The sequence below is a fragment of the Schistocerca serialis genome, chromosome 8, assembly GCF_023864345.2.
Source record: "Schistocerca serialis cubense isolate TAMUIC-IGC-003099 chromosome 8, iqSchSeri2.2, whole genome shotgun sequence".
NCBI classification, from domain to species: Eukaryota; Metazoa; Arthropoda; class Insecta; order Orthoptera; family Acrididae; genus Schistocerca; species Schistocerca serialis.
The window spans coordinates 235,798,283-235,822,773 of record NC_064645.1 but is presented as its reverse complement, the minus strand read 5'-3'; the positions used below and the strand labels follow the sequence as shown (position 1 = coordinate 235,822,773).

At 41.7% G+C, this 24,491-nt stretch overlaps 1 protein-coding gene across 4 annotated transcripts in view; it reads left to right on the top strand.

The window, feature by feature from the left end:
• Positions 1 to 480: 480 nt before the first annotated feature.
• The window catches only part of LOC126416565 (uncharacterized), a 215,516-nt gene continuing 191,505 nt past the window's right edge, over positions 481 to 24,491 (top strand). The window contains exon 1 of one of the 4 annotated variants that reach the window (XM_050084311.1): positions 481 to 646. The gene's annotated coding sequence lies outside the window, so the exon portion shown is untranslated. The remainder of the gene's footprint in view (positions 647 to 24,491) is intronic. The other 3 variants (XM_050084309.1, XM_050084310.1, XM_050084312.1) reach the window with 3 other exon arrangements.

Sequence of the window (24,491 nt, the reverse complement as noted above, 5' to 3'; positions counted from 1 at the left end):
CTTGTCCGACCATTTCAATGAACGGCATACGTCGTGCGAAGGATACTGGATATATCAGTATCGATTTTTACGCAAGCTACGTTAACAATGTGTAGCAAATAGTCCGTCGATTACTTTGTGGAGCAAGTTGCAGTAGTACATAGCACATAACACTGGAACTCATATGCCAATTTGTAATACTTAAAATGTGGTTTAGTGAAACAGAATTATGCCGAATACATTATGTAAATGTTCAGAAATCAGAAACACAATTTTATGTCTTTAATCTATTATTTCCAGCGTTTTAAAAACACTCCACCATAGTGCAAACTTCAACAGAGTTCCTATTTTCGGTTCAAAACTGCTAACGCTTAACTCGCTTCTGGGTATCAGTGAGTCTAACAGTGAATGCACTGTTGTCTTCCTACAGATTCTTTTTGTGCTCTGCTTGGAGACGCGTGCCTTTGACAGCAAATGTAATCGCTGTTTCAGCCTCCCCTCCCCCGCGGTTAGAAGCCGTCATCGCTTGCTCTCCCACCCCTACAGACCCTGCTGGTTCATGCGCACAAGCTACATCGCGATTGGCTACCATCCACAAAGCGGCGTGGGCAAGCCTTTATAAATACGGGGCAGTCGCTGCTATGAGCTCATATCGCCTCCACCCACGGTAAGTGCCACAGCTAAAAGTCTGTTGCTCTTCTGAAACGCATGCAGCATGTCGTAGTTTGCTTAATTTTTTTCCTCTTTGTATGTATCTCTGCACGTGTTACACGATGAACTAATCGGTTGAACCGCAACGTCTGTACACGTCGCCCGAGACGTGCCCTGGGCGGCAAATTTTTGAACGGAAAAGCAAACGAGCCTGCAAAATAGTTCAAAAATGATGAAAAATGAATGTGAACGCAGACTTAGCTTTTCATTAGCCCGTACGTACATGTAGTATAAAATGTTAAAACATCTTAGACTGCTTAAAATAATACTGAAATTTTTTCCATCAAATGCACTATATACTGATTTGACACAGAGTGTCGTCAACACGTAATTATGTCAAACCAACACAATAAAATCATCAAAATAAAGTATCTCCATTTTTTTTGCAAAAATAAAGAAAAAATAAAATTTATTTTAAAACATTACACTCATTACTTTGTTTGAGCATCGAGCAAACATTTAAAAATCCATCAAAATCAGATATCTCCGTATTTTCTTGCAAATAAAAAGACGAAATTAAAATTTATTTTAAACGTTATACTTACACCTAGTTTACGAGACGAACAAACATTTAAAAATCCGCTGAAAAAATGGTTCAAATGGCTCTGAGCACTATGGGACTCAACTGCTGTTGTTATCAGTCCCCTAGAACTTAGAACTACTTAAACCTAACTAACCTAAGGACATCACACACATCCATGCCCGAGGCAGGATTCGAACCTGCGACCGTAGCAGTCGCACGGTTCCGGACTGCGCGCCTAGAACCGCGAGACCACCGCGGCCGGCAAAAATCCGCTGAACTCGGCCAAAATATAAAATACGTATTATTGTATAACTACATCACATTTTAATGGAACAGTAACAAGCAAATTTAAATACGCTCCAATAAATTTCGGGCGTCCAGTCGCACGCATTCAACTTCTAATATTTCGGCTGTATAACGTCCACTCACCTTCAGAATGAGCCAACAGACAGATGGCTGGACAGTATTACAGCCAATACGTTAGAAGAAAAAGCCGAAATTACGCGCAGCACGCCCAAAATTTAATGGAGCAGTCATTGCGCCACGAAAACGTGAAGATGCACAAATTGAAAGATATTTACTCAGCTATGTTGATGAAAATTAACAACAATTCTTCCATAACGTGCTCTGCCTCTTCTTCTGTTGACGTGATAGATTGCTGGCGACCCCGGTACGCAGCCATTGTGCCAATTTGCTTCAAAGCATGCTCTGGTAAGAAGTAATTATGATGGCACTTGTTCACACATCTAAGTCCGGCCCGCACAGTGAGAACTGCGTTTACTATGTTCATTTTAAGTCTATTCCTGAGCGAGGTTTTCACATTGTTGAGCATGCTAAATGCTCTTTCGACCTCAGCATTTGAGCAAGATAACACCAAAAGCATCACTGCAAAACGAGCTCCTGAAATGGATTTTGGGAACCAGTGTCTTTACATGATGCAATCTCTTGGCAAACGTCTATTGTATTGTAGACATTTTTCCATTGGACAGTAGTTAATTTTGATCACTGAAAGTCAGTCTGTGTTATTTCTGTGACAGGTAATTGAAATTCCCGAGATAGCGGGATTATACTTTCTTTCAACATCCTCAAACACCATCCTGGAGCAATTAGACAGACTTTTTGCGAAACCTTGACATTATCCGGCAGTCGCCTATGGAGTTCCTCTGCTAAGCAAAGCAGAAAATTTTCGCATCTGCTGCGAAAAACTTTTCCGCTTTCTGCGTTAATTCTATGTTCGTTAATCATATTTACGAATGAAACCTCTACTTCATGGCCAAGATAAATATTAGAGGATTTGTATTTTCTAAGATCTACCGTTAACAAATCTCCCTGATAATCGGGGACAACAATCCGCCTCGTAAGACGTACAATAAGTAGAACTAAGTCTTGCAGTAGCTTTGAATGGTCTGATGTAATTTCTTGGAATGATTTATTGACCTTCTGACATTCTTCTAGAGTTAGTGTAAGAACCAGAAGATGAAGTTTATTGCTGGCCTGCAGGCCACTGTGGCAGAGCGGTTCTAGACGCTTCAGTCCGGAACCGCGCGGCCGCTACGGTCGCAGGTTCGAATCCTGCCTAGGACATGGATGTGTATGATGTCCTTAGGTTAGTTAGGTTTAAGTAGTTCTAAGTCTATGGGACCGATGACCTCAGATGTTAAGTCCCATAGTGCTTGGAGCCATTTGAACCATGTTTTGAATTGCTGGCATCAGAGTACATACTATATAATAGTTCAGCTGTGTAGCACTTATTTTGATGTCTGGATATTTAAAAATGTGTCTGTACTTCAAGCCACTGACTTAAAATGCGGTTCTTAAACAACTGCCTATTCATGGCTTTCGTGAAGAAGATTTGGAAAACCAAGAATAAGTTTCACAAATTAAGAACTCAAGATTCCTTGGTAGTATTTGGGCAATAGAGGACACTGCTAACTGAGCTGAATGGCAAACATAGGGATCAGTACAAGATTAGGGACCTCACCTTGCAGTTTCTGGCAAACCCAACTGTTAATACCCACCATTACTGAGGCATTATCTTTACCAATTATTTCATTTGTTTAATGTCTAGACCATAATCTGAAAGTTACTGCAGTAACAACACATCCAGCATTCCCCAGTTCTAGTTCAACAACTCCTAAAAAGGTGGAAATATCTCTGCTTTGTTCATTTGGAAAATATAGTGCACACAGCCAACAATTTGGTTACAGAAATGCCTGTAGATTCATCTACAAAAGACTGAATGTCCATTACCAACATCGTTCTGTAGTTGTGATTTAAAGTGCTGCAAGAAAACGTTTCTGATCAAAGCATTGCTCTTCGTATGTTGTAACCGTAAAAGAGATGCATAGCCAGCACTTTGAATAAATTTCATTGTTAGATTTGCAAGATGATCAACGGATCTAATTGCACAATGATTAACTACAAACAATGTCAGAGTAGCTTCAGCAGCTGCACGTTCGTTTGTATGTTTTATAGATTGAAATGGCAATATTGACAGTCGTGAAGATGAAACACGTTCAGCTGCTTTTAAATTTTCTTACTTTTTCTACGCGGAAGTAAATCTGACAAGCGCACAGTCAGGTTGCATTGGCAATATTTCCACCGTGCACAACTAGGTTCCCCGGGCACCTCCAACAATCAATCCTTTAATTTTTTATCACTTAACCACGCTTTCTAAACTGTCTTATATACTGCCTGTCATTCTTTTCAGACTTGTTCAGTCAGTCGTAAAAACAAACAAAAAGAGCACTAGACACCAATTGTTAAACACACAATAACTCACTACAACACTGTAGGCTGTAACTTTGGCACGCAGCTCCCCAGTCATGAACAATAGCAGTCGGCAGCAGCCGGAAGAGGAGGTGGCGATTAGTGTTCAACGTCCCGTCGACAACGAGATCATTAGAGACGGAGCGCAAGCTCGGATTAGGGAAGGATTGGGAAGGAAATCGGCCGTGCCCTTCCGAAGGAACCATCCCGGCATTTGCCTGAAACGATTTAGGGAAATCACAGAAAACCTAAATCAGGATGGCCGGAGACGGGTTTGAACCGTCGTTCTTCTGAATGCGAGTCCAGTGTGCTAACCACTGCGCCAGCCGGAAGAATTCGTGCATTAGTTATTTGCAGATGTTCGTTGCCGACAGCGCAGCGTGCCATTAGCCCGTGTTGACTGCGGTGTCGTCGTCTTTGTTGCTGAGCTGAGCTGTCTGTCGCTATCTGCCTTTAGTTGTGCTATATTCATTGTGATATTTTCGAAGATGAGTGATGATGCTCTTGACTCCGTTTCGGAAAAGAAAGCCAGTTATCAGGAGCTCATGGAAGCTCAAAACACTGGTTTCTGTTGCCTGCACGGAGTGCTTACAATACATGGAGGAGCGGTTTGTTCCTCCCCCAACCCCTCCTCCCTTCGGAAGCCATCACTTCACACAGCTTAGCTTGTGCGCTCCCCTCTGCCCACAAACCCCGCCCGACAAATGCCAAGATACAATTTGCGAGAAGTACCGTACACTAATGTATTGCGCTCACTATCCGAAATTAGCGGCATTAACTCATAGAGCAAAGCATATTTTTGTTAGTGTGCTGCTGGTGTTAGAAGCACGTATCGGTATTTAACCCTTTAACTGCTGTGGACGTGTTAACGCGCGCAGCTTTGTACCTGACCCTGTGTGCTCTGAACGTGTTTACGGGCGCCACCAGTAATTCCACCTGGTACTCTGAACGTATCTACGTGTAGACACGTTCAGAGTACCAGGTAGAAGGACTGGTGGCGCGTGTAGACAAGTTCAGAGTACCAGCTAGAAGGACTGGTGGCGCATGTAGACAAGTTCAGAGTACCAGGTAGAAGGACTGGTGGCGCATGTAGACAAGTTCAGAGTACCAGGTAGAAGGACTGGTAGCGCATGTAGACAAGTTCAGAGTACCAGGTAGAAGGACTGGTGGCGCGCGTAAACACGTTCAGAGCACACAGGGACAGGTACAAAGGCGCACGCGTTAACACGTCCAGAGCAGGTAAAGGTGTGATGATGATGATGATGTTTGGTTTGTAGGGCGCTCAACGGCGCGGTTATCAGCGCCCGTACAATTTCCCAACCTTTGCTCAGCCCAATTTCGCCACTTTCCTGGATGATGATGAAATGATGAGGACAACACAAACACCCAGTCATCTCGAGGCAGGTGAAAATTCCTGACCCCGCCGGGAATCGAACCCGGGACCCCGTGCTCGGGAAGCGAGAACGCAACCGCGAGACCACGAGCGGCGGACAGCAGGTAAAGGAGCCAGTTCGAATTCTGGTGGTTGATGATACTTTCGCTGCCAATATTTGGTCGGCCGGGGTAGGAGAGATGGTAGTTTAAACTTCTTAATCGCCAGTTTTGCGCCAATGTCCTGGACTAAATTCCAATGTGCCAGCACCGAGTTTCAGCCTCTCCCTCTACTCCCATAATAAAACAAACACGACACCGCACAGTATCAGCACTCACCACAGTCATCCCCTATGTACAAAAACGCGCTCGACACTTCGTAACAGCTCGGAGGAGGGCAATGGCAAACCACCTCCACGCTAACCCTTTCCAAGATGGCGTATCAGTATTCCTGCTTCTGTTCCCTACACTCAGTTCGTGAGGTTGGGACTCTTACTTACTTTGCTTACAACAGAAATTAGAGCCATTTGCCACCGCATTATGTTTGCTTTGTTGAGTTTGCCACTCATCAGAGATGTTTGATACCGCTAGCTAAAAATTGCCATGTACATTTCTCAGTAGAAAGGAAATCTAAAGAGGTGATTTCAGTTCGGTTTTCGGTTATATCCTACATGTATTTCATTTGAATGAACAAATCAGAAATATAGCCCGTTTTTGCATCACAGTGTTTTAGTACAGTACATCCATGACACTGTCTTGCAGGTGCACAAAGATTTACGTTCGTAAGAGTTTTTTAAAGAAAATAATTTTCAAAATTAAATGAAACCCGAAAAATCCATCAAAAAAGGCCCAGTTTTAATACTACCCGTCAAAAAATCCGTCAACCGTCAAAACTAAATTTTACTCGCCACACAACATGAAATTCCGTCAAATTTGACGGGAAATACGTCAAGTTGGCAACGCCGCCGACACGACCTCCGTTTGTAAACAATAGAATAACGGATGCTATAACAAAGAGTTGGTACATCACCAAGTCACATGTTCAGATATTGTTAATATATAATAACACTGATCAAACAAATCCTTTCAGGCTCGTCCGCAGTGCTGTACGTCATGAAGTAGGCACCATGTCAATGAGTACCTTCATCGATTGGAACTTCAAAAATGTTGTAAGAATATCAGTTGCATGCATGCTGATTGGTGTATAGCTCACTCTAAACATATTCTCGTTAATTAGTTGATTAAAATAATATCTTGTTTCTGTGTTTGGATCGCGCTTTAATATTTAGTTTTGGATCAGGATGTGAGATCTCTTTCACAGCGAAAGGTGACCTAACTACACAAGCTATTTGGACGTAATACACGCAGCCAGATGTTCACTGTAGAAGAGCAACAACTCACTATAGTTCAGTTTTGCACATAATTGCTCCACCTTGAAACTGGAGAAGACTGCCACTTGTTGATCATCTTGTGTACTTGTCCCCAGAACAATCGGTATCACTATAAGCTTCAGTATTAGAGTCTTCTCTCTCCTTAAACTTAACGTCATTTGTAATCGTTAATTTAATATAGAAGATGACTCAGAAGGCTGCGCAAAAATTGAGGGAGCTGATGCAGGTGTCGAAATACAACCACTTTTCAATAGAAACTTGTGGTTCTGGAAGTAATCCTGAGCCGCCCAAAGCTTGGGAATGTCAGGAACATCAAAGGCAATCAAAGCACACGCTCCTTAAGTTCAACAAAGATACTGCACTGTTTACTCACCAGTGTTGTACATTATAAAAGGCGTTTAAAATGGCGAATACCACACTCAGTACACCTTTGTAGAAAATTATGGCGAACTCTACCAAATATACAAAGCGTCAAACAAACCGCATCAGACACTACAAATATCTTGGCGAGACGCTGTCCTCCGTCGGGAACTGGTATCAGGTACATGATGATTTTAATATGCAGCCAATATTAAATAAATCAAGAAGCGTCAGATATGGGGAGCGAGATTGCCATGCTATTGGATCGCCCCTTCCGACCAACACCGTGGCACTGTGCAAGCCACATACTTGTGCAGATGCTCCGCCTAGTTGCTTCCACATCTTGCTTTGATTAGCATTGGTGTTACCGACATTTCAAAGCTTTCAGTGGCTCAGGATACATTGAAGGTCATAAAATTTAAATCGTATTTTTGACTTCTGTATCACTTCCTTCAATTTGTGTGCAATCTTCTGAATCACCCTGCATATAAGTATTTGCTTCTGCAAAGCATACACGATTGTTCTGCTTAATCTTCAACTCTCGCAGCATTGACAGCATACAATAAATCCCGTCTTGCATACTGTTTCTCAGCGTTATTAAAAGGTGATTCATGCAGTGTCTATACTGGTTCGGTTGGTAAAGTTATTGTTTTTGCAGCCAACATACTAGACTCGTATTTGTGTAAAATTATCTTCATATATGCAGACTTATTTTCATACAGTTGTCGAATTTCTTGATTTGTAATCCCAGTAAACATCACCTCAGTGATCTTAAAACAATTAGCCGAATTTATGAAGTTCCAACATAGTGATAGAGGATAAGACTGCCTATTTTGGTATTAAATTTGATTTTCTTCCAACACCTGCCACAGCTACGTAAATAGTCATTTCTTCGTGATGACTAGTTTCGGACCATCACATCCATTTTCAAATCGTGGCCTTAGATCTGAATATAATCGTGTAATCATACAGTTTCCACCATCGTACATGTGATTAACCAAATATTCATTATTCCTCATTAATAATCGTTACATAAACACAAAATGATAAACTTCATATGTGTATGTAATGTGATTTCTTTCCGTTCGAGAGCATTTGCGTGATTATTAGTGAGGAATAATGAATATTTGGTTACTCACACGTACATTGATGGAACTGCACGATTTCACTTACATCTAAGGCCATGGTATGAAAATGGACATGGTGGTCTGAAACTAGTCACCACAGGAAAATGCCTATTATCACATCTGTGACTGATATTGGAAGGAAATAGCCAGATGATCAATAAATTCAGTCTTTGAGTCCGTAGAGCCCACGATCAATCCATCAAAATGAAAAACTGTTTCGTTTTTCACTGTAGAACATGGATTAACACATCTCTCCGACAAATTACATTCGTTGAGACATTTAGTAAGACTTTATACTAGGCTTTTGAGACTTGCTTCAAACGATAGAAACTTTTCACGAATACACGCCCTGTACCACAATCATGGCATTGACGCCTGTAGACTTCCTCCTTCAAAATACCATTGAGAAATGCAGTTTTTGCATCAAACTGTTTCATACTCCAGTCACATTATGCTGCAACACGCGAAATACATCTACATCTACATCTATACTCCGCGAGCCACCTTACGGTGTGTGGCGGAGGGTACTTATTGTACCACTATCTGATCCCCCCTTCCCTGTTCCATTCACGAATTGTGCGTGGGAAGAACGACTGCTTGTAAGTCTCCGTATTTGCTCTAATTTCTCGGATCTTTTCGTTGTGATCATTACGCGAGATATATGTGGGCGGTAGTAATATGTTGCCCATCTCTTCCCGGAATGTGCTCTCTCGTAATTTCGATAATAAACCTCTCCGTATTGCGTAACGCCTTTCTTGAAGTGTCCGCCACTGGAGCTTGTTCAGCATCTCCGTAACGCTCTCGCGCTGACTAAATGTCCCCATGACGAATCGCGCTGCTTTTCGCTGGATCATGTCTATCTCTTCTATTAATCCAACCTGGTAAGGGTCCCATACTGATGAGCAATACTCAAGAATCGGACGAACAAGCGTTTTGTAAGCTACTTCTTTCGTCGATGAGTCACATTTTCTTAGAATTCTTCCTATGAATCTCAACCTGGCGCCTGCTTTTCCCACTATTTGTTTTATGTGATCATTCCACTTCAGATCGCTCCGGATAGTAACTCCTAAGTATTTTACGGTCGTTACCGCTTCCAATGATTTACCACCTATGGCATAATCGTACTGGAATGGATTTCTGCCCCTATGTATGCGCATTATATTACATTTATCTACGTTTAGGGAAAGCTGCCAGCTGTCGCACCATGCATTAATCCTCTGTAGGTCCTCCTGGAGTACGTACGAGTCTTCTGATGTTGCTACTTTCTTGTAGACAACCGTGTCATCTGCAAATAGCCTCACGGAGCTACCGATGTTGTCAACTAAGTCATTTATGTATATTGTAAACAATAAAGGTCCTATCACGCTTCCCTGCGGTACTCCCGAAATTACCTCAACATCTGCAGATTTTGAACCGTTAAGAATGACATGTTGTGTTCTTTCTTCTAGGAAATCCTGAATCCAATCACAAACCTGGTCCGATATTCCGTAAGCTCGTATTTTTTTCACTAAACGTAAGTGCGGAACCGTATCAAATGCCTTCCTGAAGTCCAGGAATACGGCATCAATCTGCTCGCCAGTGTCTACGGCACTGTGAATTTCTTGGGCAAATAGGGCGAGCTGAGTTTCACATGATCTCTGTTTGCGGAATCCATGTTGGTTATGATGAAGGAGATTTGTATTATCTAAGAACGTCATAATACGAGAACACAAAACATGTTCCATTATTCTACAACAGATTGACGTAAGCGAAATAGGCCTATAATTATTCGCATCTGATTTATGACCCTTCTTGAAAATGGGAACGACCTGCGCTTTCTTCCAGTCGCTAGGTACTTTACGTTCTTCCAGCGATCTACGATAAATTGCTGATAGAAAGGGGGCAAGTTCTTTAGCATAATCACTGTAGAATCTTAAGGGTATCTCGTCTGGTCCGGATGCTTTTCCGCTACTAAGTGATAGCAGTTGTTTTTCAATTCCGATATCGTTTATTTCAATATTTTCCATTTTGGCGTCCGTGCGACGGCTGAAGTCAGGGACCGTGTTACGATTTTCCGCAGTGAAACAGTTTCGGAACACTGAATTCAGTATTTCTGTCTTTCTTCGGTCGTCCTCTGTTTCGGTGCCATCGTGGTCAACGAGTGACTGAATATGGGATTTAGATCCGCTTACCGATTTTACATATGACCAAAACTTTTTAGGGTTCTTGTTTAGATTGTTTGCCAATGTTTTATGTTCGAATTCGTTGAATGCTTCTCTCATTGCTCTCTTTACGCTCTTTTTCGCTTCGTTCAGCTTTTCCTTATCAGCTATGATTCGACTACTCTTAAACCTATGATGAAGCTTTCTTTGTTTCCGTAGTACCTTTCGTACATGATTGTTATACCACGGTGGATCTTTCCCCTCGCTTTGGACCTTAGTCGGTACGAACTTATCTAAGGCGTACTGGACGATGTTTCTGAATTTTTTCCATTTTTGTTCCACATCCTCTTCCTCAGAAATGAACGTTTGATGGTGGTCACTCAGATATTCTGCGATTTGTGCCCTATCACTCTTGTTAAGCAAATATATTTTCCTTCCTTTCTTGGCATTTCTTATTACACTTGTAGTCATTGATGCAACCACTGACTTATGATCACTGATACCCTCTTCTACATTCACGGAGTCGAAAAGTTCCGGTCTATTTGTTGCTATGAGGTCTAAAACGTTAGCTTCACGAGTTGGTTCTCTAACTATCTGCTCGAAGTAATTCTCGGACAAGGCAGTCAGGATAATGTCACAAGAGTCTCTGTCCCTGGCTCCAGTTCTGATTGTGTGACTATCCCATTCTATACCTGGTAGATTGAAGTCTCCCCCTATTACAATAGTATGATCACGAAACTTCTTCACGACGTTCTGCAGGTTCTCTCTGAGGCGCTCAACTACTACGGTTGCTGATGCAGGTGGTCTATAGAAGCATCCGACTATCATATCTGACCCACCTTTGATACTTAACTTAACCCAGATTATTTCACATTCGCATTCGCTAATAACTTCACTGGATATTATTGAATTCTTTACTGCTATAAATACTCCTCCACCATTGGCGTTTATCCTATCCTTGCGGTATATATTCCATTCTGTGTCTAGGATTTCGTTACTGTTCACTTCCGGTTTTAACCAACTTTCCGTTCTTAATACTATATGCGCACTATTTCCTTCAATAAGAGATACTAATTCAGGAACCTTGCCCTGGATACTCCTGCAGTTTACCAATATTACGTTGACTTTTCCTGTTTTTGGTCTCTGAGGACGGACGTTCTTTATCAACAATGATAATGTCCTCTCTGGTAAGCCGTCAGGTATTTTATCGTTTCGCCCAAGGGGGGGTCCCTCTAACCTAAAAAACCCCCGTGTGCACGCCACACGTACTCTGCTACCCTAGTAGCTGCTTCCGGTGTGTAGTGCACGCCTGACCTGTCTAGGGGGGCCCTACAGTTCTCCACCCAATAACGGAGGTCGATGAATTTGCAACCATTATAGTCGCAGAGTCGTCTGAGCCTCTGGTTTAGACCCTCCACACGGCTCCAAACCAAAGGACCGCGATCGACTCTGGGCACTATGCTGCAGATATTAAGCTCAGCTTGCACTCCGCGTGCGATGCTGGTTGTCTTCACCAAATCAGCCAGCCGCCGGAAGGAACCAAGGATGGCCTCAGAACCCAAGCGGCAGGCGTCATTCGTTCCGACATGTGCTACTATCTGCAGCCGGTCACACCCAGTGCGTTCAATAGCTGCCGGAAGGGCCTCCTCCACATTACGGACGAGACCCCCCGGCAAGCACACCGAGTGCACACTGGCATTCTTCCCCGACCTACCCGCTATTTTCCTAAGGGGCTCCATAACCCGCCTAACGTTGGAGCTCCCTATAACTAATAGGCCCGCCCTCTGTGACTGTCGGGACCTTGCCGGAGAATCGGCCACTGGCCCAACAGGCGAGGCATCCTGTGGTGGCTCGGAAACGATGTCATCACCACTAGGAAGCACCCCGTACCTGTTGGAAAGGGGTAAGGCAGCTGCCACGCGGCCAGATCCCACCTTCACCTTTCGGCCAGGCATGCGCGAGCCCACCACTGTCCGCCATTCACCCTGGAGTGATGGCTGACCGGTAAGATGCTCACTGCCGGAAGACGCAGCGACATCAGGGGTTCCATGCGATTCTAAGGCCACCGAAGTAGGCATAGGTCTCACCACAGTTGCCCCAACGCCACTACGAGCCGACGCCTGCGCCTCGAGCTCGATGAGCCTAACAGACAAAGCCTCCACCTGCCCCCGAAGAGTGGCCAATTCTCCTTGCGTCCGCTCACAACAACCACAGTCCCTACACATGACTATGTTTACCCTACAAGCGAACGGTGTACTCGCCTTATTAGCAACAGGAAATCGAAGTGCTCTCTCACTGACGGTCTAACCGACACTGAGCTGTTCTAACCAAACAAACAAAAGCCTGTACGATACGAGGGTCGATAGCAACGGCGATACTGTACACTACACTGTTATTAAAATAAAAGGTTGTGTCTAGTAGGCACTCAAACACGCAAGAAATTACAAAAATAAAATAGTAACTACCCAGATAACTGAAAATAAGTTGTACCTGTTTGAAGCTCGTAAAAATGTGTAACAAGCGAACGGTGTACTCGCCTTATTAGCAGCAGGAAATCGAAGTGCTCTCTCACTGACGGTCTAACCGACACTGAGCTGTTCTAACCAAACAAACAAAAGCCTGTACGATACGAGGGTCAGTAGCAACGGCGATACTGTACACTACACTGTTATTAAAATAAAAGGTTGTGTCTAGTAGGCACTCAAACACGCAAGAAATTACAAAAATAAAATAGTAACTACCCAGATAACTGAAAATAAGTTGTACCTGTTTGAAGCTCGTAAAAATGTGTAACAAGCGAACGGTGTACTCGCCTTATTAGCAGCAGGAAATCGAAGTGCTCTCTCACTGACGGTCTAACCGACACTCATTGTCTCGCGTCTTGCTACATGACTAATTGTATTAAAATATTCCATTAGTCACAGTCCAGTATATTTAGATCTATGAAAGAATTACAGTTTCTCGTCATTAAAACCTTCTTTTCTCTTTTATACATGTTTGTATTGTTATCAGTTCTCAAACTTTCCACATAACTTTCACAAGACAACATTGCATAATCTTTTATTTAGTTTCGTCTAGGACATCCATTTGACCTATGACATTTTCCTTTGTATCTGTTACAAACGAATCCAGTTCTACAATGTTTTGCCTCCTATTAAAATTAGACGTTTTTCGGCAGATCAGTCTCAGATTCAACTTTCATTGCTGTTTATTTTGAGAATGATTAGCTTATATTTTTGACTTCATTGCCGTCATAAGCAATGTCGTCATCTCGACCTGTCACTCTCAACTCATAATTCAAACGTTTTTGTACTTTAATCCATATTCTATCATTAGTAGCTGAGCAGTGCCACGTAACAAAGTATATTCAAACTATTTTGGAAATGTTTGCAAAATTACCGAAAGTTAAGCGTGTTAAACATTAACAGCCTGGGCATGACAATAACGTTACAGTTCTGTCAGAGACAGCGAAGGGGTTGGAAGAGCATTAGCACGAAACTGATAGTTTTATGAAAAGAGGTTATAAGATGAGCATAAACAAAAGCAAAGCCTGGGTGATGGAATGTGGTCGAATTAAACCAGGCGAAGCTGAGGGAATTCGACGAGAAAATGAGACACTAGGAGTAGTATTTGGGCAGCGGAATATCAGATGGCCTAAGAAGAGAGGCTATAGAATCGGCTAACTATAACGGAAAATCGTTTATAAAAAAAGAGGTTTTTTTGGCACCTAATGCAAAGTTAAGTGTTAGGATGTCTTTTCTGAAGGTGTTTGTCTGGAGTGTAACCTTGTACGGAAGTGAAATGTGGAGGATAAGCCTTTCATACAACAAGAGAATAAAAGTTTCTGAAATGTGGTGCTATAGAAGAATGATGAAGATTAGATGGGTAGATCGCGTAGTTGATAAGGAGGTACTGAATCGAATTGCAGAGAAAAGAAATTTGTGGTACAACTTGACTAAAACAAGGAATCGGTTGATAGGGTACATTACGAGGCGTGAAGGAACTGTCAGTTTGAAGTTCAAATGGCTCTGAGCACTATGAGACTTAACTGCTGAGGTCGTCAGTCCCCTAGAACTTAGAACTACTTAAACCTAACTAACCTAAGGACATCACACACATTCATGCCCGAGGCAGGATTCGAACCTGCGACCGTAGCGGTCGCAGGTTCCAGACTGTAGCGCCTGGAATCACTCAGCCACTCTGGTCAGCTGGATAGAAGTGTGGAGGTTAAAAATTGTAGAGGGAAACCAAAGGTTGAATACATTGAGGTGGTTCACTTAGATGTAAGTTGCAGTAATTATTCGGACATGAATAGGCTTGCTATGAATAGGCTTGCACAGTATAATCTAGAGTGGAGAACCGCACGGAACCAGTCTTCGGACTCAAGACTACACGTTCATCATCTAATATATGTAAGTGACATTGCAAGGCACTGGGTGCCTTCCATTCGATGTTGTGAAGATGATGTCGACGTAAATCAATACTGTCCACCGAGCGCACATTGTAGATTTTTTATGGCTTTTACTAAGTATCTTTAGCAGTCACGCATTCACCAATCCAAAGCAACGACTTTGTATCGAGCTACATTGTAAGACGATTCTTAGCATTGGGGTTAGCCTTCACCTATGCAGCGTATCACCTTGTGCACATTTTTATGGTTTACTTGAACCAGTGCCAAATTCCAAAGCTCCATCACACTCCAAAATAATTTTCATAATAATTCGCTTGTTGTCCACTTCTCCTCGACATTTTCAATCCGTTGCTTTTCGACTGCTGTCGTCGATTATTGTGATGTTTCATAATGTGTCACCACCATCAAAAGTGCCTAAAACTCTCGCACATCATTACCGCAAAACTTTCGATATACCAAGCGGATACAATGTTTTGCTAACATGTTGGAATGTCATAGGCAGCTTAAAGTAAACTCATATTTTATTCATCAGAAGTACGACAATAGAGCACACAGCGTATTTAACGTAACGTTCATTTGTAGACAACAACAACAATAACAACAGGACAAATGAAACTATGCCACAGACTTTCTGTATCACCTATTCAAAAAGCATTAAAATTTAACAACATTGATCAGACAAGATGAACCAACATGGTTCTATGGTGTGACATTCCACCAATGCAAATTCATTGCAACTTGGCAAGCCTATAATTTCATTCTCTATCCGTTTCCATTGCCTTTTCGACTGTGTACAGCTGTTATCTATTGAAAGTCCCAACAAAGAGATGAAGTGATTCATAACCCATTGCGCATAAAAGGCGTGTCACATACCGCCTGGTCAGTCGACCCTGGAGGCCAATGGAGCACTGCGAAAGCCATGAGGCCCTCAGTGCTGATCCATTGTTGAGGAAGCTCATTGTTAAGAAATACTTGTTCATGTAGGTACGACTGCGGTGGCGCTCCGTTCTGTAGGAAAAAAAAATTCGGCATCTTGTAACACTCGAACTATAACTATCTGCTTCACTAAATATTTTATAGGGAAACGACGGAAAACAGTTAAGACTTTGGAGAGTCTCTCGTAAGGAAACAACAAAAATAAGGAACAAAAAATGACACTTTAAAGCCGAGAAACAAGAAATATAAACGTTTAAAAGGCACCCGCAAATTGGCCGATACATCTTGTCACCTTCCCAATCTCTTTTTACTGACTACAAAGCTCACACAAAGGATGAAAAGGGACGTTAATTCGGTTTTTTTCTTTTATTGGGGTCATTAAACCACTGAATCACAGGTAACACTCTTAACTTTTACTTCATATTTATTCTACTTTTACACCAGGAAAACCCACTAACATTATTCCAGTCATGTGTTACGTCCGTTACTGACATATTATTACACTGGGACAACCTACATTATCAAATATAAACATTTTCTTATCAACAAAGTACGTTTTGCCTACTGCTTACGCCGTGACCACTCGCAAAGTGAATTTAATGCGATACTCAGGGTTGTGATAGCCAGACAGCGCGATTCTCGTACCAACCTCATGAAATTCTCGTATTTTAGTAAAAATTCTCGTACGTTTTGAAAATTTTTTATTCGTAGTATATATATAGCTTTACAAAACTTTATTTACAAATGAATAAAACTATGAACAAGAATTTGTAATTATGAAACAAATTCGATGTCTACATCTTCTTCTTCCTGTTTCGTTTTATAAAGAGTGTCCGACGTCATTTTCTCGTACATTTCGTGTGTGGGCTCAAAAGTTACACATGTTCCGTTGTTTCCTGGTCGTTCTTTAATGCATTCAGAGGCAGGAAGTGCTCCATTCAGTGTACTGGTTTGGAGTCTGTTCCTAATTTTGGTTTTCATGAGGTTTATCTGAAGTTGAACATGAAACTTCAATAACCTGACAAGTATGAAATCATATTATTAACTAGTTATTAGCTACATTGCTTTACACACCTTAGAAAAAACTCTTTCGCAGTCTGCATTTGAATTAGGTATACTCAGAATTGAGAGAGCGAAAACGCTTAAATTCTTCAGGTTCGTTATTTAATATATTCCACATTTTATCCGGTGATTGTTCCTTTTGTAGTGAGTCTGGGAGACAAGCCAAAACCAGAGGGAGACGCCTCCACTGGTCATCTGTAGTTTGTGCTAAATCGAGATCTGAGGGAGGAATTATACGTGGCAACAGTTCCATTAAAGGCATGAGTGAAGCTGTTGTATCTCGGAAACTTTGTGACAGGGCATTTGTAGGTTTGAGTGCCGCTAGTTTGGACAGCACTTTATCTTCAATATCATACCGTAATTTGATCTGGCACGAAGCTGTCTGTAATATTTGAGAATTAATAGCTCTCATTAGGTATGCCACACATAAACACACAAATGTATAGAAAACGATAAAACACAAATTATATATGATTACAGGCAAACGAGGTGTACTCACCACAAGAAAGTTCCTGCATCGATGATAAAAATCCTTGATAAGATGTGGGTGATTCTTCATCTCTGGTGTGCCAACGTTCTTCAGAATTTTCACACTCAAATACAGTTGTGAATCTTCCAGATGATGAGCTGCAGTTTTTGGGTCAACACCACTGAGATTTTTTCCCAGGACATAAGTGCGTTTCATGAAATACATAAGTATTTCTGTATAGAGAGCTCTAATCTTGTCATGAAGGTCAACAATTACTACTGCTCTAGACTGGAAGTACTCGTTGAAAGTAGTAAATTTTGGTAGAATCCACTCTAAGATATAATACACTTTTGCAAAGGAGTCATGTAAACAGTCAAAAACTTGTTCAGCACTTAGAACTCGCTCAGAAAACCATTTTTGGTTAAAAAACAGCAATAGAGCATCCCAGTTTTCCAGCACTGTCCTAACAACCGCGATCATTGACAGCCAACGTGTCTGTGAAGAATGTAGTAATTTGTGTGGTTCAAAGTTTAAAAATACCTGGAATAAAACATAATGTTTAGCCACTTTCCACACGATCGGACGCAAAATAAAGTCTATGAGATATAAAATGCTACAATACCTGAAATTCCTTGAACTCTGCCTGCCTCTTCGCACTGAGTTTGAAAAAACCATAAATATTCCTCGCGAGGTCCTCACAAGCTCTTGGAAGGTTCTTGCACGCCTCGCTTGCGCATATATGCACCGAATGACAAACACACTTCATTACAAAAATTCCCGGGCAGCTATCTCGGAACGTGCTTGCTACAGAATTACGAACTCCCATCATAGTATTGCAACCATCTGCTCCAAAGCCAATAATATTGGCAAATGGAATGTTATGCTGTTGAAACGTTTTTACTACACCATTGTAAGATTTTCTGCAGTAGAAGCTTTCTCAACATTTAAGTCTCCATCTTCATAAATTTTATATAGCTCCCAAAACTTACTTTCAATACAACCTGTAAAAGGAGAAGTGATACAAAGTGGTAGCTTAACAGGAAAATTTATTTTAGAATTAATTTGGTTATTATTTCAAAACTAGCTCTTATTATTACTCACCTGAATCTTTATCATAAAAGCGGATCGCCACGCGGGAATTTTTCACAGTTCCGATATCGGTGGACTCGTCCGTCATTATGCAAAATTTGGCGTGTTATAGTTTTTTCGCCAACACTTCTTTGTGTGACGTCCCAATAACATTAGAAACAATGGCACGTGCTTTGTGCCGTTTAAGAGTCATTGCCCTTGCAATATCCGAGTCTAGAAAAATATCATTTAACAAACCGGATAAATGGTCAGCAGCTAAAAATGCCACATTATGTTCTGCTAAGAATGCTGATAATTTGATTTCAGCTTTAGCAACCTTCCTCTTAACTGGTTGTGCGTTTGTGACAAATTGAGCGACTGAAGGCTGTCGCACGGTAGCAGATTGCACCATGTTTAGGTGCTTCTTACTTCTGGCATGGTTTTTAATATTCTGTATTTCGGAAACCATGCTGGTATTGCAATATCTGCATCGCGGCCTGAGCGGATCACTATCGCGCACCAGCCAATTACGTAAACCTGGCTCTGTATTTCGGAAACCATGTTGGTATTGCAATATCTGCATCGCCGCCTGAGCGGATCACTATCGCGCACCAGCCAATTACGTAAACCTGGCATATGCAGCCACTCTTCACGAAATTTTTGTTGTCGATGGACAGGCCGTTCTCTCTTCGAGATTTCACCTCTTTTTAGATCATTTTTCTCCGGCATGCACGAAAGTTTCGTGCTTGTGTTCTCATATTCACTGTCACTTCCCATTTCTCCACTCACAGTAACACACAGTAACCCGAAACACTTACAAAAAGAAACAACACAGTAAATGAATTCAGTTAAACGTACTCGTAATGACTACACGCGAAATACCGCATTGTTAAGAGTATCGTTTGTTGAAGAAGAAACAATACCGTCTGATGAAATGTCTTTCGTTTGTACTTAACAATTCCACAGTATTGTAGGGTAATTAGGTCTACTGTTAATTGCTTTCCAATAATAGTCGATTAAAGTTCCATTTAGTGCTTTGAGATTCGTTGGCCGCTCTATTTCTGAAACTTAACAATTCGAACTGAGTGAAATATGTCATGCAAAGCAAAATGATTCGTTATTGTTAGCTCATTTAATTTATTTTCCAGGGCCAGGCTTTGAACTAAGCCTCATTCTCGACCTTTAATCGTTTTGTCATGTCGGTAGTTTGGTGCTCTCTCTCCTGCCTGAAATTTGTTCATTGACAGAGACTGCATGGATTCGGAACAGTTTCTAATCATTTTTGAAATATAACAGATGAATTGATTATTTTTCAAACAAATGGTCTGTAACGACTCCAGTTATCGATCCGATTAAACGCTAAAAAAAAAAAGTTTTAGGCAAAATTCTCGTATGTTCGTGTACGATATTCACTTTTGCCTCGTACATCGTACAAATGACGAAATTCTCGTATGCGTACGAGAATTCTCGTACATATCACAACCCTGGCGATACTAATAATAATCTGCAGCGACGCGCTCCCATTGTTTAGGAAAGCTGTGGTATACCAATTGTTGGTTTCAGAGGGGGGGGGAGGTGCAGGGTATAACGGAGGTGGGGGAGGGGGGTGCAGGGTATAGAGGAGGTAAGCTCCGCCCACCGGCACAGCATATTGGCGGGGTAATAAGTCACGCTAACGACTACTCAAGAGGATGTCGTTATCAGGAGAAAGAAAACTGGCATTCTACGGATCGGAGCGTGGAATGTCAGATCCCTTAATCGGGCAGGTAGGTTAGAAAATTTAAAAAGGGAAATGGATAGGTTTAAGTTAGATATTGTGGGAATTAGTGAAGTTCGGTGGCAGGAGGAACAAGACTTTTGGTCAGGTGACTACAGGGTTATAAACACAAAGTCAAATAGGGGTAATGCAGGAGTATGTTTAATAATGAATAGGAAAATAGGAATGCGGGTAAGCTACTACAAACAGCATAGTGAACGCATTATTGTGGCAAAGATAGATACAAAGCCCACACCTACTACAGTAGTACAAGTTTATATGCCAACTAGCTCTGCAGATGACGAAGAAATTGAAGAAATGTATGATGAAATAAAAGAAATTATTCAGATAGTGAAGGGAGACGAAAATTTAATAGTCATGGGTGACTGCAATTCGAGTGTAGGAAAAGGGAGAGAAGGAAACGTAGTAGGTGAATATGGATTGGGGCTAAGAAATGAAAGAGGAAGCCGCCTGATAGAATTTTGCACAGAGCACAACTTAATCATAGCTAACACTTGGTTTAAGAATCATGATAGAAGGCTGTATACATGGAAGAACCCTGGAGATACTAAAAGGTATCAGATAGATTATATAATGGTAAGACAGAGATTTAGGAACCAGGTTTTAAATTGTAAGACATTTCCAGGGGCAGATGTGGACTCTGACCACAATCTGTTGGTTATGACCTGTAGATTAAAACTGAAGAAACTGCAAAAAGGTGGGAATTTAAGGAGATGAGACCTGGATAAACTGAAAGAACCAGAGGTTGTACAGAGTTTCAGGGAGAGCATAAGGGAACAATTGAAAGGAATGGGGGAAAGAAATACAGTAGAAGAAGAATGGGTAGCTCTGAGGGATGAAGTAGTGAAGGCAGCAGACGATCAAGTAGGTAAAAAGAAGAGGGTTAGTAGAAATCCTTGGGTAACAGAAGAAATATTGAATTTAATTGATGAAAGGAGAAAATATAAAAATGCAGTAAATGAAGCAGGCAAAAAGGAATACAAACGTCTCAAAAATGAAATCGACAGGAAGTGCAAAATGGCTAAGCAGGGATGGCTAGAGGACAAATGTAAGGATGTAGAGGCTTATCTCACTAGGGGTAAGATAGATACTGCCTACAGGAAAATTAAAGAGACCTTTGGAGATAAGAGAACCACATGTATGAACACCAAGAGCTCAGATGGAAACCCAGTTCTAAGCAAAGAAGGGAAAGCAGAAAGGTGGAAGGAGTATATAGAGAGTCTATACAAGGGCGATGCACTTGAGGACAATATTATGGAAATGGAAGAGAATGTAGATGAAGATGAAATGGGAGATACGATACTGCGTGAAGAGTTTGACAGAGCACTGAAGGACCTGAGTCGAAACAAGGCCCCCGGAGTAGACAACATTCCATTGGAACTACTGACGGCCTTGGGAGAGCCAGTCCTGACAAAACTCTACCATCTGGTGAGCAAGATGTATGAAACAGGCGAAATACCCTCAGACTTCAAGAAGAATATAATAATTCCAATCCCAAAGAAAGCAGGTGTTGACAGATGTGAAAATTACCGAACAATCAGTTTAATAAGCCACAGCTGCAAAGTACTAACACGAATTCTTTACAGACGAATGGAAAAACTAGTAGAAGCCGACCTCGGGGAAGATCAGTTTGGATTCCGTAGAAATACTGGAACACGTGAGGCAATACTGACCTTACGACTTATCTTAGAAGAAAGATTAAGGAAAGGCAAACCTACGTTTCTAGCATTTGTAGACCTAGAGAAAGCTTTTGACAATGTTGACTGGAATACTCTCTTTCAAATTCTAAAGGTGGCAGGGGTAAAATACAGGAAGCGAAAGGCTATTTACAACTTGTACAGAAACCAGATGGCAGTTATAAGAGTTGAGGGACATGAAAGGGAAGCAGTGGTTGGGAAGGGAGTAAGACAGGGTTGTAGCCTCTCGCCGATGTTATTCAATCTCTATATTGAGCAAGCAGTAAAGGAAACAAAAGAAAAATTTGGAGTAGGTATTAAAATCCATGGAGAAGAAATAAAAACTTTGAGGTTCGCCGATGACATTGTAATTCTGTCAGAGACAGCAAAGGACTTGGAAGAGCAGTTGAACGGAATGGATGGTGTCTTGAAGGGAGGATATAAGATGAACATCAACAAAAGCAAAACGAGGATAATGGAATGTAGTCGAGTTAAGTCGGGTGATGTTGAGGGTATTAGATTAGGAAATGAGACACTTAAAGTAGTAAAGGAGTTTTGCTATTTGGGGAGCAAAATAACTGATGATGGACGAAGTAGAGAGGATATAAAATGTAGACTGGCAATGGCAAGGAAAGCGTTTCTGAAGAAGAGAAATTTGTTAACATCGAGTATAGATTTGAGTGTCAGGAAGTTATTTCTGAAAGTATTTGTATGGAGTGTAGCCATGTATGGAAGTGAAACATGGACGGTAAATAGTTTGGACAAGAAGAGAATAGAAGCTTTTGAAATGTGGTGCTACAGAAGAATGCTGAAGATTAGATGGGTAGATCACATAACTAATGAGGAAGTATTGAATAGGATTGGGGAGAAGAGAAGTTTGTGGCACAACTTGACCAGAAGAAGGGATCGGTTGGTAGGACATGTTCTGAGGCATCAAGGGATCATCAATTTAGTATTGGAGGGCAGTGTGGAGGGTAAAAATCATAGGGGGAGACCAAGAGATGAATACACTAAGCAGATTCAGAAGGATGTAGGTTGCAGTAGGTACTGGGAGATGAAGAAGCTTGCACAGGATAGAGTAGCATGGAGAGCTGCATCAAACCAGTCTCAGGACTGAAGACCACAACAACAACAACGTCACGCAGTGCTGGCAACACTCTGGCATCCACATAAAAGTTGGCTCCAAGCTGTACACACAATGCCATCTATTAGCCGCAGCAGCAACTGTTAATGTTGCGCATATACTAGCGCAAAAGCGGACAGCGGAATAATAAAATAATTGCAGGATACGTGAAATTATTTATGTGTAAAACCCAATATTGCAATTTCGACTGTTGGCCGTTATGAAGTGAAATCGAAAGTTTCATACTGAATATACCGCCTATTGCTACTAATTTCGTAACAATTCTCTTGGACAATTTGGCATTATACAGAACTAGTAGAAAAACTTACATTGTGGCAATAAAAAGAGAAGGAATGAATTTGGAAAATTTATTGACAATTGTTACGCTGTATTGTACCCTCAAATACATCACTCAGAATCACTTTCATTGTACTCCTCTTCTGTGTGTGCTTCATGTTCGTCGCTACTGTCCGTTTCGGCAGTGTTAATAATGATATCGTCTATTGCTAGTTCAACAACACCATCACGCCTCCAATATTCTTCTTCTAGTTGTTGGACTTTCCTGCAGTACGCTTCCCAGTCATCGGCAGTTACAGATAAAAGGGATTCACTTGTCGCAAAAAGGTTAACTGAAATGTTGCGCTCCCTAAACAACCGTTTTAATTTCGCCCATGCCAGTACTACCGCACTCAAATCACAATTGTAGGGAGGCAAGCGTACAACCATGTGGCCTTTCTCTTTCTCCATTTCGTCAATTACATATGTTTTTTAGCAGGTCTATGCTCTTTATTAAAGCGAACAGAACCTGCTTTCTCATGCTCTCATTACAGGCGACACGCCTATTTTGAAGCCGTTCCAACATCATCACTTTGGTGCCATACCATGAGGGTGTTTTCCATCACAATTACCGACTTCGGAGGAAGTTTCGGGAGCACCATGCTTGAAAACCACCTTTCAAAATTTCCTAAATTCATCTGACCATGGTAGTCACCTTTAGTTGATTTAGCCCAAAATTTTAGTTCGGCTTCCCTGACAAATCCCTTCCTAGATCCAACGCTTCCAATAATCAGTCTTTTGGAGGACGTTCCCCAACTCACAACGCCGACAATATCACTCTTCTGCCAACATTTACGTACTGTCATATGGCTGTCGATCCACGTTTCATCCAACTGACGCTCACCCCTGTATAAGTAACGGTTCGTGTTATTGGCTGAGAGGCTCTAAGCACTATGGGACTTAACGTCTGTGGTCATCAGTCCCCTAAACTTAGAACTACTTAAACCTAACTAACCTAAGGACATCACACACATCCATGCCCGAGGCAGGATTCGAACCTGCGACCGTAGCAGCAGCGCGGCTCCGGACTGAAGCGCCTAGAACTGCTCGGCCACAGCGGCCGGCCTCTTCACAGCATTTAGCGACATTACTAATTATTTTTCTTTCTCGACTCCGTAGTGTGCTACCCTTTGCTCTTCTCTGAGGAGTGGATGGAGTATTTGGCGTTGCCCGCGATGGCCCAGGAACCTCTTCGTCACTCATAATGCAGTGTAAAACTTCACTAAGGAACGTAGCGAAGCTCACCAGTCACTTTACAATG